This window comes from Grammomys surdaster, unplaced genomic scaffold (assembly GCF_004785775.1).
Source record: "Grammomys surdaster isolate TR1022 unplaced genomic scaffold, NIH_TR_1.0 63, whole genome shotgun sequence".
NCBI classification, from domain to species: Eukaryota; Metazoa; Chordata; class Mammalia; order Rodentia; family Muridae; genus Grammomys; species Grammomys surdaster.
Genome location: NW_021604565.1, coordinates 19,943,820 through 19,957,599, shown reverse-complemented (window position 1 = coordinate 19,957,599; position 13,780 = coordinate 19,943,820).

Sequence of the window (13,780 nt, the reverse complement as noted above, 5' to 3'; positions counted from 1 at the left end):
TAAAAACACTCCTCCACTGCTGGCGGGATTACAAACTGGCACAACAACTCTGGAAATTTATCAGGGGGTTCCTCAGAAAATTAGAAATAGATCTACCTGAAAACTCAGCTATACCACTCTTGGGCATATACCCAAAAGATGCCCCACCATACCACAGAAGCACATGCTCCACTATGTTCATAGCAGCCTTATCTGTGATAGTCAGAAGCTGGAAACAACCGAGATGTCCCACAATGGAAGAATGGATATAGAAAATGTGGTTCATTTACACAATGGAATACTATTCAGCTATTAAGAGTGAGAATATCATGAGTTTTGTAGGTAAATGGATGGAACTAGAAAACATCATACTGAGTGAAGTAACTCAGACCCAAAAGGACATGCATGGTATGGTATGTACTCACAAAAAAGTAGATATTAGCCAAAAAAGTACAGAATACCTAGGATACAAGCCACAAAACTCAAGAAGATTAATAAACAGAAGGGCTCAAGTGAAGATGTTTCAACCCCACTTGGAAGAAAGAAGAAAAAAATGACAGCAGGCAGAGGGAGGGAGGAACCTGAGTGGGAGACAGGAGAGGGAGGGAAAAGGAAAACATGATCAAGTAGAGGGCAGTGAAATAGGAGAGAAGCTCTGAGGGCCAGTACATTGAATGGAAATATGCAACTAGGAGGTGTGGAGCGGGTCCTCTAGAAAGTACCAGAGACCTGGGAGGTGAGAGACTTTCATGACTCAAAGTGAGGGACCTCAGATGAAATGCCCAGCACTGGGGAGAGGGAACTCCTAGAGTCTGCCTCTAGTAGAAAGACAAGACATCAAGTAGAGAGTTGGGGTTGTCATCCCACAGTCAAAAACTCTGGCCCAGAATTGTTCCTGTCTAAAAAAATCTGCAGGGACAAAAATGGAGTAGAGATTGAGGAAAGGCAGTCCAAATTGAGATCCATCTCAAGGGGAGGCTCCAAGGCCTGACACTGTTATTGATTCTGTGTGCTTATAAACAGGAGCCTAGCATGGCTGCCCTCTGAGAGATCCAACAAGCAGCTGACCGAGACTGATGCAGATACCTACACCCAACCAATGGACAGAAGGCAGGGACCCCTGTGGTTGAATTAGGAAAAGGCTGGAAGAAGTTGTGATGGAGGGCAATCCCATAGGAAGACCTCAACTAACCAACTAACTGGGATCCATGAAATCTCTCAGACACTGAGCCACCAACCAGGCAATAAATAGGAGCTGGTCCAATGCCCCCCACCCCCACCCTGACACATATGCAACAGAGAACTGCCTGGTCTGGCCTCAGTGGGAGAAGAGGTGACCAATCCTTGAAAGACTTGAGGCCCTAGGGAGTGGGAAGGTCTGGTGGGAGGGTGTGTGTGTGTGTGGAAGGGGAACATTCTTTTGAAGACAAGGGGAGGAGGAATGGGATGAGGAAGTGGATAGTGGCAATGAATGGACTGTAAAAAAATAAAAGTAATTTTTTAAAAAAGGATTTACTAAGGAGAGAGCTTGCCATGTAAGCATGAAAAGCTGCTTACATGAACTCATGAAGTATATGTTCAGATACCCAGAACCAATGTAAAAAAACAAGCTGAGTGTAGTATCTGACTCGTAATCCTGACACTGGAAGAAGCAGACAGGACATCCTGAAGCTTGCTGGCCTACCAGTCTAGCTGAATTGAGGAGGGAGTACTAGGTTGTTAGAGATCCTGGCTTAATAACAGAGGTGAAGAGTAACTGAGGAAGCCATGCAACATCAACCTCAGGCCTTCATACAAGTGTCCACATGTGTCCACATGCCAGTATACCCATGATACACACACACACACACACACACACACACACACAGAGTGTGATAAAAAATAAATAAAACAGAGACACTAGTTTATATTCCCAGTCTACAAAAATAATCCAGATCTTATTTTATCATTTATTCTTAAGAATTAAAGGTCTGAGAAGCAGAAGGCAACATTTAGTATGGTAATGAGCTGCCTCCTTGCCTCATTTCCAAATGCAAGCCTCTTGTGGAACAGTTGTGTCTAACTTCTTCCCACCTCTTACATATGGGCCAGTCTCTTGTTTTTCCAATGAATATTTTCACCCAGGGTTCCACTGCAGTGTTGCTAATCTCATTCATTTTCTTGCTAAAAAGGTTTAGCAATTTTGTTGAGCCTCAGTAATATTTTAAGTCTTGCATACAACTGTGTGCTAAGTAGAGAAAGTAGTGTTATCATTTATAGATGTGCCAAAAAAAAAAAAGGTGCTCTTCATTTTCTTGGTTTCATGCGAATCTATTTGACAGTGTTATGAATCAAGACAAATCTGAATATTCCCAAATAGAAGTTATAAGAGTTAGTTTCCTATTAAATATTGTAAAGGTGCTATTCTCACAAAAAAAGAAACATCATCTTCAATATGTGTATTCCTTGCATTAAATGGATTTTTAAAAAAATGTTTCACGTACCTTTCTGAAAGAACATTTCCAGATGTCATAAAATCCAAATTCTGGAGCATTTAATATAGAAAAATATCTGTAGATTTGAAATGAGCGTCTTTATCAGAATCTATGAATCAAAAAATGAGAAACAATGAAATATAACTATATACATGCAAAATAAACTATAAATATAAACTATGCATGCAAAATAAAACATAAATATATTTCTGTTGTTGTTCAAGTCTTCCCATATATTGAGAATTTTCAAATTCCATTAAAGATGTACAAGTAAGAAATACAAGTAAGAAAATTTTTTACAAATGGTGGGGTATCATAAGATCTAAATATTGAAACCAAAGTTTCATTTGATGGAAAATCAGGGTGCTAACAAAGAATGTAGGCCACTACTATTGAAAGTCTAGATACTAGTTTAATAAATAATATTTTAGCATCTTAAAAAATATTCTAGGGATTGAATCACATATTACCGTAGCATGTATGGTAATTTCCTCACCATAAGGACAAAGTTGAAAACTTGTGGAAAGACCTTTGGGCTCACTCACAATAAGATATTTTCTATATGGGACTACATTTGATCTGCACCACAGTGAGTACTATAAGCCACAGACAGGCTTTTGGATTTCCCCCTACAATATGACCCCTAGAAGAACTCTGTGCAGAAGAGAAATACAAGCTCAGTTTAGAGCTACAAAAATAGGCATTGTTCATTGTCCATCCTCAGAACAAAACTATCAAAAATAGCAATATCCAAACCCATCTTAAGTTCTCAGTCTTAGTTCTTTGTCTCAGTTAGACAAAATCAAGACTACAACAGAGGTCAAATATTACATTCTGTTAACAACTGGCTCAGTGGATAAAGACACCTGTCACTGAAGCTAGCAACCTGAGTCCAATCCACAGAACATACATGACAGAAGAAAAAATTCTTACAAGTTGTATTCTGATCTCCAATTCAAGCCCACTTTCTTATACACAAACTAGATAAATATACTAAAAATATTTTTAAAAACCAAACCAAATTCTGTACCTTCATGTCCAGTACTGGAGTATGTGGTTGAATAATACAGACTGCTATTGGAAGGCCAGGTGACCGCTCTTGTGTGCTGACCATTTGCTGCTTACAGTTCTCCTTCACAGATATTACATGTGTCTCAAACACTGGAATTACAGTTGTGTACCATCATGTGTAGCCTTTTAAAAGCATAAATGCTAGGTATTCAAACTGAGATCCTTGTGTATCTTTGACAGCCATCCCTATAACCTCAACTCAGCGTTTTGCTCAACATTTCTATCAGCATTTGGCTTTCTGAGCTCTCTGCAGACAGCATTTAAGGTGTATCTTATTTATTCTAAACTGTTCCCACAAACCACTTCAGAGGCTTCTGAACTACATGGTTATACAGTCACTGAAAGACCCTGCTTCTTGCACCCGGTGTCTAAACTAAATAGACTCTTTGCAATTGTGACAAAATATTTGACAGAAACAAAGGTTAATTTTAATTCAAAGATTTCAATCTAAGGGACCTTTCCTCTGCATCTCCTGACCCTGGTGATATAGCACCTGTATTTCAGGAAAGCCTTTTATCTTGTGACAGCTAGGACGCTGTCTTGGTTGTTTTTTCCTGTCAACTTGACACAAACAGAGTTATCTGGGAAGAGAAACCTCAACTGAAAAATAATATCCAAAGAATGCCTGTAGCCAAGCATATAGAGCATTTTCTCAGTTATTAACATGTGAAGGCTCAGCTCACTGTGCATGATGTCACCCCTGGGCAGGCAGTCCTAGGTTGCTGAAGCATGTAGAACTTAGCAAGTCATGAGAGGCAAGCCAGTTATCAATGTTTCTCTATGCCTCTGCTTCAGTTCCTGAATCCTGATTCCTGCCTTGAATTCCATCAGTGATAGAGTGTGACCCGAGAGCTTTAAGTTAAAATAAACTCTTTTTCTCCCCAAGTTGCTTTAGGCAATGGTGTTTTATCACAGCAGTAGAAACCCTAGCTAAAACAAAAGCAAAAGGCATATGCTTGTGGTGAATAACTAATTTTTTTAAACTCTAATCTAAACTCAATCTAATGGCTAGAACTTAAACACTAATTGTATGTTAGTTAAAAGTACTTTTCTGCCTGTGTTTTTAATACATTAGTTTTTGGTTTTCTAAGGTATTTTAAAGAAATTATTCAAATGTCATCTTCTTTATGATTCCAATTTAAAAGAGGGATAGTATTCCGTGTAGGTCACATTTTAAAGGCCACATTCCTATTTTAAAAAACTTGTAATAAATATGTATGTTACCTCTATTTCATTTCCTATTAAATGTTGTATCATTAAGGTAGTCACATACATAAATGAAAAATATTTTTTACTAGACTGTGTGTCTCTCAATACAGCCAGATCTTAAGTTTTAATATTTGTAAAATTCTGCTAATGTCCCTCTTTTTAATTCCTCCATGTTTCCTTCCGATGCCTTAGGCAGACTACTCTAAGCGCTGTCTCCACCACGTCAGGTCTGCTTCAAGTTAACAATAGTAAGACAATGCTACTCCCAACATTTTAGTAAATTTCAATTACGTAAACAATAAAGTATACATTAACCAGTATAATATACAAGGAAGGCTTTGGTAATGCAACTGTTTTTCTATTTCTTCTTTTAGATTCCTGTGACATTCTACTTTTTTTTCATTTTTTTATTGGATGTTTTATTTACATTTCATATGTTGTCCCCTTACCCCAACATTCTACTTTTAATTTGATAGATTCTGAACTGAATTTTGTCTGGTAATTGCTGGGGATTGTGTTCATATATTTCCCTTGTTCATTGCTGTTTTTTAGTTTACAAATGTGCACTGGGTTGTACTAAATGGTTTTCTTCACCTGTTGACCAAATATCAGCATTGCACATTTTCATGGATGTTCTTTAAATTTTTTAAGTTGCCATCTATTTAAAAAAGACAAAATATGACCCGACCAAATCAAAAAGTCTGCTTAGTAGTGGTGTTGAGTCACAATGGCTGTAAGACCCATAGTAAGACAGAAGTAGAAGCCACAATCTTCCAGAATTATAGAGAAAATCAAGGTGATTTAATTACTATCAATCATTTTGCTCTCCATTATTTAACAAACATGTTGTCTTATTTTTCTGGCCTTTAAATTATGTTCTTTGAAGCCCCCCCTACTGTATTGTCATTTGTGGAAATCTAATATTTATGAAATCCTTAAACATGATCATCTTAAGACTTTTCTGACTAGAAATCAACATCAGTTATGTACTACCAAGTCAGAGTTTGGTATGCATTCTGAGTCAAACTCCACTAAGCCCTGAGTATGCAAGATAACAAGGAGTATCATACAACACTCACACCATAAGACTCATTTCAGATGAGAAAGCAAGAAATGCTATTCATAATACCACAGAATGTGGCTTGCCTCTTTTTCATGTTGAAATCTGTTTTGAGGACTCTGACAATTGTACCACCTCTGAGTTCTATCCTTCCTGCTTATATTGCACACAAAGACCAGTAAATTATATTTTCTACATTTTCTTTCCTTTATAATTATTTTTATTCAACTCTCAAAATTGTAATAAGTCTTACAAAACCAGTCCTTAACTTCCTGCTCTCCTCTCTCTGAACTAAAATTTTCTTAAACCATTATTTGGGAATTTTCAGGTCACCAGGTTCTAGAAGATCATGATTTCATAAGAAGACAGTTGTATTTGTCTTAGAATGGACATGAAAGCTAATTTTTAAATTCTCACTTAAAAATGAAGCACTCGAGTAACCTGTAAGTACTGCAGAGCAAACATTTAAAGAACTGTTCAATGTCCTTAGCCATTAGGGAAGTGAAGTTCAAAACTATTTTGAGATTCCATCTTATATATGTCAGAATGGCTAAGATCAATAATACAAATAACAGCTTATGCTGGTGAGGATGTGGTATAAGAATAATATTCCTTCATTGCTGGTGAGAGTGCAAACTCATCTAGCCACTGTAGAAATCAATATGACTGTTTCTCAGAAAACTGGGAATCTACCTCCCTCAAAATTTAGTAGTACCTAGATATCTATTGGACATACACCTAAAAGATGTCCAGTCCTAGCATATGGACACCTCAAATCTGTTCATTATTCATAATAGCCAGAAACGGGGAACAATCCTCGACCAAATAATGGATAAAGAAAATGTGGTACATTTACACAATGGAGTATTACTCAGTTGTTTAAAAACTGACGTCATGAAAATAGCAGGCTAATGGAAGGAATTAGAAAGAAAAATCATGCTGAGAAACACAACCCAGACCAAGAATTACAAACATGATATGTATTGAATTAGAAGTGGATATTAGCTGTTAAGTACAAGATAATTATACTATAATCCACAGACCCAGAAAAGTTACATAAAGAGCAGAGGTCTAGGAGGGATACATAGATTTTGGGGGAAGGAGAACTAGAATAGATTTTGTGGGTGGACTAGGAGCAGGTGAGAATGGGAACAAGAGAAATCAGGTTGGGATAAGAGGGATGGGATGAGAAACCACAGGGAGAGACAACTGGAATAGGTGAATATTTAGGGGGTGATAAGAAAATCTAGTGCAGTGGAACCGTCCTGGAGTTGATGAGGGTTAGCCTAGCAAGCACTATGAAGGATATAGAGCCTGAACTGGAAATCTTCTGTAGCCAGGCTAGGTTCTTGGTGGTGGGACTGGGACACCAACCCCATCACAAAACCTGTGACCCACAACCAGTACTGCCTGCAAAAATGCACTAGGGCAATATGGCTCTGAGCTTGTGGAAGCGGCCAATCAATGACTGGTCTAACTTGAAGTCCAAGCCACTAGAGGGAGCTCATGCCTGACACTGCCTGGATGGCCAGTATCCAGAAGCTGGATGGCTCAGAGACCAAAGGTAGGACCAAGCACAACAATGAATGACAAAAATGAATAAATGAATGAATCAATCAATCAGTCAATTAGTGTGTGTGTGTGTGTGTGTGTGTGTGTGTGTGTGTACATATGTCATAGATGGGTGCCGAGTGATCATGAGAGAGGCTTTCTCCAGTAGTTGGTGTGAGCAGATGCTGCAACCCACAGCCAAGAATTAGGTGGAATTCCAGGAACCCTTGAAGAAGAGGGGGAGGAAAGGGGGGACCCCTTGAGGAAGTGGGGTGGGGTCAGGGACACCATGAAAACATGGACCACAGAATCAGTTAAGCAGAGCTCAAGAGAGGTTCACAAAAACTGAAGCCAGAACCACAGAGACAGTATGGGTCTGCGTTAGGCCCTTTGCATACCTGATGTGGTTGTTTAGTTTGAGGGGTTTGTTGGACTCCAAACAGTGGGAGCATAGGCATCTCTGACTCTTTTGTCTCTTGTAGGACCCTTTTCCTCAGACTGGTCCTCCTCATCCAGCCTTGATATGAAGATTTATGCCTAGTCTTATGGTTTCTTGTTATGCTGTGTTTGATTGATATCACTGGTAGGCCTGCTCTTTTCTGAAGGGAAATGGACAGACAGTGGCTCTAGGGGAGAGAAGAGGTAGGAGGTGGTGAGTGGGAGGAATGGAAGCTGCTGTAGTGATTTAATGTATGGGAGAAGAATAAAGCAAAAAATCCAAAAACATAGAGTTAAAAAAAAAAGAATGTAAATGACCAGTGACAAGTCCATGTGCTGTCACAGCTGGTGTGTGAGTCAGAACATCTCCACTGGCCATCAGGAAGGCACAAACATTACTTAGTTTTAAAGTTACTTCCAGTCTCTTACAGTGACATTTATATGCCTCATCAATGCTTGATGAAAGATAACGCAAGAAAATGTCGCAATATAATAAACGTGCAAATTTTTCCTCGAAATGATCTTAGAACCATGTGCTTGTCCATTCATAATTCTTTAAAGTATGTCACTACTTCTTTATGTAAAAGTGATACTGGTTAAATATAGTGATGATTTTATGCACCTGAACTTAAATAGGAGTAACAACTGTCACATATGGTACAGTTGTGGAGATACACTAGCAAGTAACAACTGTCACATATAGTACAGTTGTGGAGATACACTAGCAAGTAACAACTGTCACATATAGTATAGTTGTGGAGATACACTAGCAAGTAACAACTGTCACATATGGTACAGTTGTGGAGATACACTAGCAAGTAACAACTGTCACATATAGTACAGTTGTGGAGATACACTAGCAAGTAACAATTTTTCTCACACACCGTCTCCACCGATCAAGGTTATCTACAGGAAGAGAACAGAGTGCATGCATTAGAAAAGATGATTGACTAAAATGGCTTACATTGCTATGGACTGGATAATCCAAAAATGGACTGCACACTGGCAGGTTGAGAACCCAGGAGCAGCTCATTCCACAGAGTACATTTTTGAAGGCCTGGAAGATTCCTGTAAAATCCAAGTTCTTCAGTCCACGGAGGAACAAAGATGGATATTTTGATAGACGTGAAGGGTGTCAGCTTTAGTAAAAATGATGGGATAGTTACACTTTGCAAAGGGGAGCAAGGCAGGAAGACAGTGTTCTCCTGCAACCTACCCTCTTTATATGTGGACTGAGATTGGAAGGGGCTGTCCCACTCTTGTAGAGTGTCTTCTTCCTCAGTAAAACTTCATGAAAATTTCCCCCCAGAGATCTACCCATAACCATTACAACACAATTTGAGAATAAAATAAAATTCTGAAAGTTTGCTTTTGCTAAAATATCTGTATAACATGCCACGGAAAAACCAGAAAATAGGCTTAAATTCTTGAGGTGTCAAAATCATGCAATATTATGAAAGAGGTTATTCATTTAAAAAGTTCAGAAATAAGCATCTAATCAGTAGCACATAAAAGCAACTGTATGCAACATTTTAAGATTCGTTTTTGCTTTTTACTGTTTTAGAAAATGATGCATCATAATGTTCTATCATCCAAAAAAAAACTTACTACCAGATTTTATTGAGCACTGTCATGAAACTTTAAGTGTTCTTCAAATGAGCAGAGATAAATATTTTTAATGAATAAGTGTGGTTATTTAAAATAAAAATATAGAAATAGAAGACAATATTGAAATTTAAACCAATCAATTCTCTTCCATAAAACTACAGTCAGTAAAACATTTTTCTTAGATAAGGGAAAAAATGTAAGAATTGATGTCACTTTTGAAATCATGTATTTTACCTTTAAAAGAAAGCTTAACATTCTCTTTAGATTCTCTTTAGCTGTTATAGTCTATAATAATAATCCCCGGTGGTTTTAGTTGTATATTTCAAAAGTAATAGTAATAAAGATACTGTCCCACAGGTACTTTATAATAGATGAAAATTACACAGACATTCCTTATACATTTTAAAGTGTGTTGGAAATACCTATTCTATTCTGCAGACGTTGGGCCTTAGCCTCACGTCTCCCCTGGCTTTATAAATGCTTTATCCTAGCAAGAAGGACATACAATCTGTCCCTTTAAAATGTTTTGTTTTCTCATCCTTATAATTGGGGCACGCCATGTAATGGTGGGACATTCTGGGAAGGAGCCACATACTTTTAATCCTAGCACTCGGGAGGCAGAGGTTCAACACCAGCCTGGTCTACATAGCAAGTTCCAGGACAGGCAAGGTTACATAGAGAAACACTGTCTTAAAAAAAAAAAAAAAAAAAAAAAAGACCGGCATGCAAGTGATCACAAAACCTCCCAGCCCTTTGTATCAACTTCATCTGATGGTGCTATACATCGTAAACATTCATTTATGAGACGCTGGACTTTCACTCTTGCATTGACTTCCCGGAAAGTTGGTTAGTTATTTAAAAAAAAAAAAGAATGTTTTTCTTATTGACTGTCTTTCAAACTAAAAGAAAGCTCCATGAGGGCAAGAGCTAAGAATGAGATCATTATCTGTGGTTCCATTTTCCGTTTCTTCCCTCAGGGTGTTCAGACTCTGCCGCATACCAGGTAGGGAAGAATGGCAGGCAGTTCAGAACTGATTGGTCAGCAGGATCCAGGGCTGACAGTGAATGCAGCAGGCAGAAGGCTTCCTCTGAGGATTTTAGTGTCACGGCTCTCTTACACCCTATTCAACGAAGTAGCTCGTTCAGACAAGGTCCAGTGAAACAGTTTATGCACGTACACTTTATTCGGGTTAAATCAAGGCTATACACATGAAACTTGGAGAGTCGAAAGGGCTTCCTAGGTGAAGTTTCATTGGCTGAGTGTTCTGGAGATACTTCATTTGCATGTAGAGACATTCCAGAAAAATCTATCCTGTAATTTTGCCAAAGATTTCATGACATTCCTCAGGTAGAAGAGATTGGGGGTAGGACTCTACAGGTCAGGTGGAGAAGAGGAAGACCTGCTAAGAAAAGGGAGTACTCTATTTTCCACCGAGCTCAGGAAAGCTGTCCGGATATGGTAGACTACAACCTCAGTAGCGAGGTGCAACAATGATCTATCACACTTTTTACACATATGTATCATCATATCTTGGACATGAAACATTATAAGTACATGATTAATCAAATGCTGTCTTCAATACTGCAAACATTAAAATTTAAAAAAAAAAACACAAAATTACAGTGGATATAATTTATATACCTATGTTGGGTTATGGTTGTCAGGAGGCAGGATGGGGGAAGTTGACTGTGCTTATCTGCCTGCTGTCGCTGGGCGGGTGTTAGGCTATAGGAAAGCCCACCAGACACCACCCTGGGGGTGAGAAAGCACAGTCTGAGGTGAGAGACAGCTGGAGTTGGTTGCCCCCTATCCGCCCAACCCCCCCACCCCCCCACCCCCCGCCATTTGGTTCTCAGACTATTGGACATTCAGGCACCGCTGGAAGCAGCAGCGGAAGAAGGTAGAATGGAGTGGGGTCTGAGGGCTGAATCTAGCCTGGGGCCTGGGGAATAAGCAAGGGGGGGGGGAAATCTGGCTGGTCCCGCCAGGGGACTCTTTGGCTTGACAAGCAGCATTCTTAGACTTGGGCTTGGTGGTTGTCACTGGGAGTGTAGACAGGCCTTCTACTGGAAATTAGACAGTGGCTCTGTAGGCGATGGCCTACTCCATGGCTCCCCACGGCAGATCTTGATGAAAAAAGGCAGTCTTTGGTTTTAAGATATTTATTGTCATTGCGGAAAGTGGTTGTGTAAAACCGTACGCCACTTCTCAGGGTGGGCCTAAGATTAAATACCTTTTGCAGGAAGGAGTGTCTGAGAAGGAAAGCTTATTGGCTAAGCCCTCCAGGCCTTTAGGTACCTCCTTAAAATGGAGATCTGTCTTGAGATCTGTGATTTCAGGTCACATCCTTTCCTACCTGTGGGAGGTTTGGGGCGTTACCTTTATGTGACTGATGGCCGCAAATCTATGGTGGGCTGCAGCTAGTGACAGGGGCCTGGTATCCAGAAATAGGCAAAGCGCCTACCATCCTTTGAGGGTCTCTGGGGCTTCTAGCCTTAGTTCAACCAGGAACCAGGCTACCTTTCACAGCCTCACATCCCTAAACATTAATTCTTTATATTAAGGACCCATACTAAAGTGTTTCTGTATTATTTATAGTTCTTGGGATGCCTGATAATAGTTGGATGATGATCAAACAGGGCTATGTAGTAGACATAAGCAGACTTGTAAAATCGGACTGCACGACACATATGATAAATCTAAACCGAACACTAGAATTTATTTTTAAGAAAAAGATAGCAGACACTAAGAAATTAACTGTCATTTCTATCTTGATTCTTGCATTATAACTGAAAGCAGAAGTTTTAATTTAGTTCATTTAGATTTTTAATTGCAGTTGGGTGATATAGTAACATGCTATAATCTCAGTCCTTGGGAGGTTGAGAGAAAGGGATCAAGCATTCAAAGTTAGGTTTGGTGGTACGGAAACCATGCCTCAAAAATCTGAAAAAAATCTCCCACTTGTTTAAAGTAAATGATACATTACATGCTATTGATGATTCCTCTTTGGTAAACAAAATTGAGATATTCTACATGGGCTAATTCCTCATATTAAAATTCCAATTAAAAGCAAGTGCCCTGTCAACTGACTGAGTGTAGCGTTCTTGATCTTCTGGATTTTTATATTATTATAAAAGCCTGCCCCATGTATAGAACAAGGGAACACGCCTGCAGCTCCGGTTTGTGTTCTTGGAATGAATAGATGCTAGTAACAAGAAGCTGCAGCTTCACTGCCAAGAAGTCAAGTTTAATTTGCTTTCCTTTCCCTTCTCTTCAACCGGCTGAAACACAAGTTCCACTGCAAATGCAACAACCACCAAACACAGATGCCATCATAAATATATATTGTGCCAAGCAGAAAACCCTACACTGACGAACAACAGAGCTCCCATAGCAACTGCAAGATACTCTGGGCAGCAGCATAAAGCCATAAGGCAATATTATAAATAAAATGTATATATCTTTTAGAACTGAAAAGTAAGTTTTGGTTTAAGGGTTTTTTTTTCTTTTTTTTAAGCCACTGACATTTACTGTAACTTGGTGGATAATTTTCTGTCTGGTTCATATTCTTAGCAGATTGGGAAATTTCATAAATCTTTCACTCTGCATTTCTGCAAAATGTAGCTGCTGTCAAGGAGTTCTGCTGGGCTTTAAGCAAAATTTGTCATAATCAATTAAAAATAAACCCAGAATACAACTTTCAAATGTTGCTAATTAAATTCACAGTCTGATAACCTCACTTTGCATGTTGAGAAGCTTAGCACTTCTCTGATACTCCTTGCGGACATCAGTTGGCATGGAGACAAAATATGAAGTCAGCACACTTTCCAAAAGCATTCTCTTTAGGACAAGTATATGTTAGAGGAAAAGGGAAATTGAAACAAGAGACATTCTTACTGGGAGCTTTTGCTCTAGTTGGTAGAAAACACAGATTCAGAACAGCAGCAAACGAAAGCGCTGTTTCAGCAAGCAACCTGAACTCAGTGTGGCCCATCTCGTAAGCAATATCTTTTGTCCTCAGACATTCCAATCTCGAAGTAAAAAAACTGCAGCTGTTATAAGCGCCATTTGTAAGAACTATGAGGAATGGGGATTTTTTTTTTTTCAAAGATAGGATTGAGGATTTGGGTAGTTGTAAGTAGTTAAGGTTTCAAATTTTGAACTTTTTTTTTATCAACGTTGATGAAATCTTTATCATAATCTCTAGTATATAGCAATGCTTTCTCTTTTTATAGCATTGCCCAGCTGAACAGCCTAGAGAACTCAACATCTTAAGCAATACTGTCTCCATTAAAGACCTTTGTTGTAGTGGTGAATTGTTAATCTGCTCTGAGCTCCAGGCCAGTGATCACACTTCTTGCCACCCGCCAGAGTTCTCTGATTCACAAG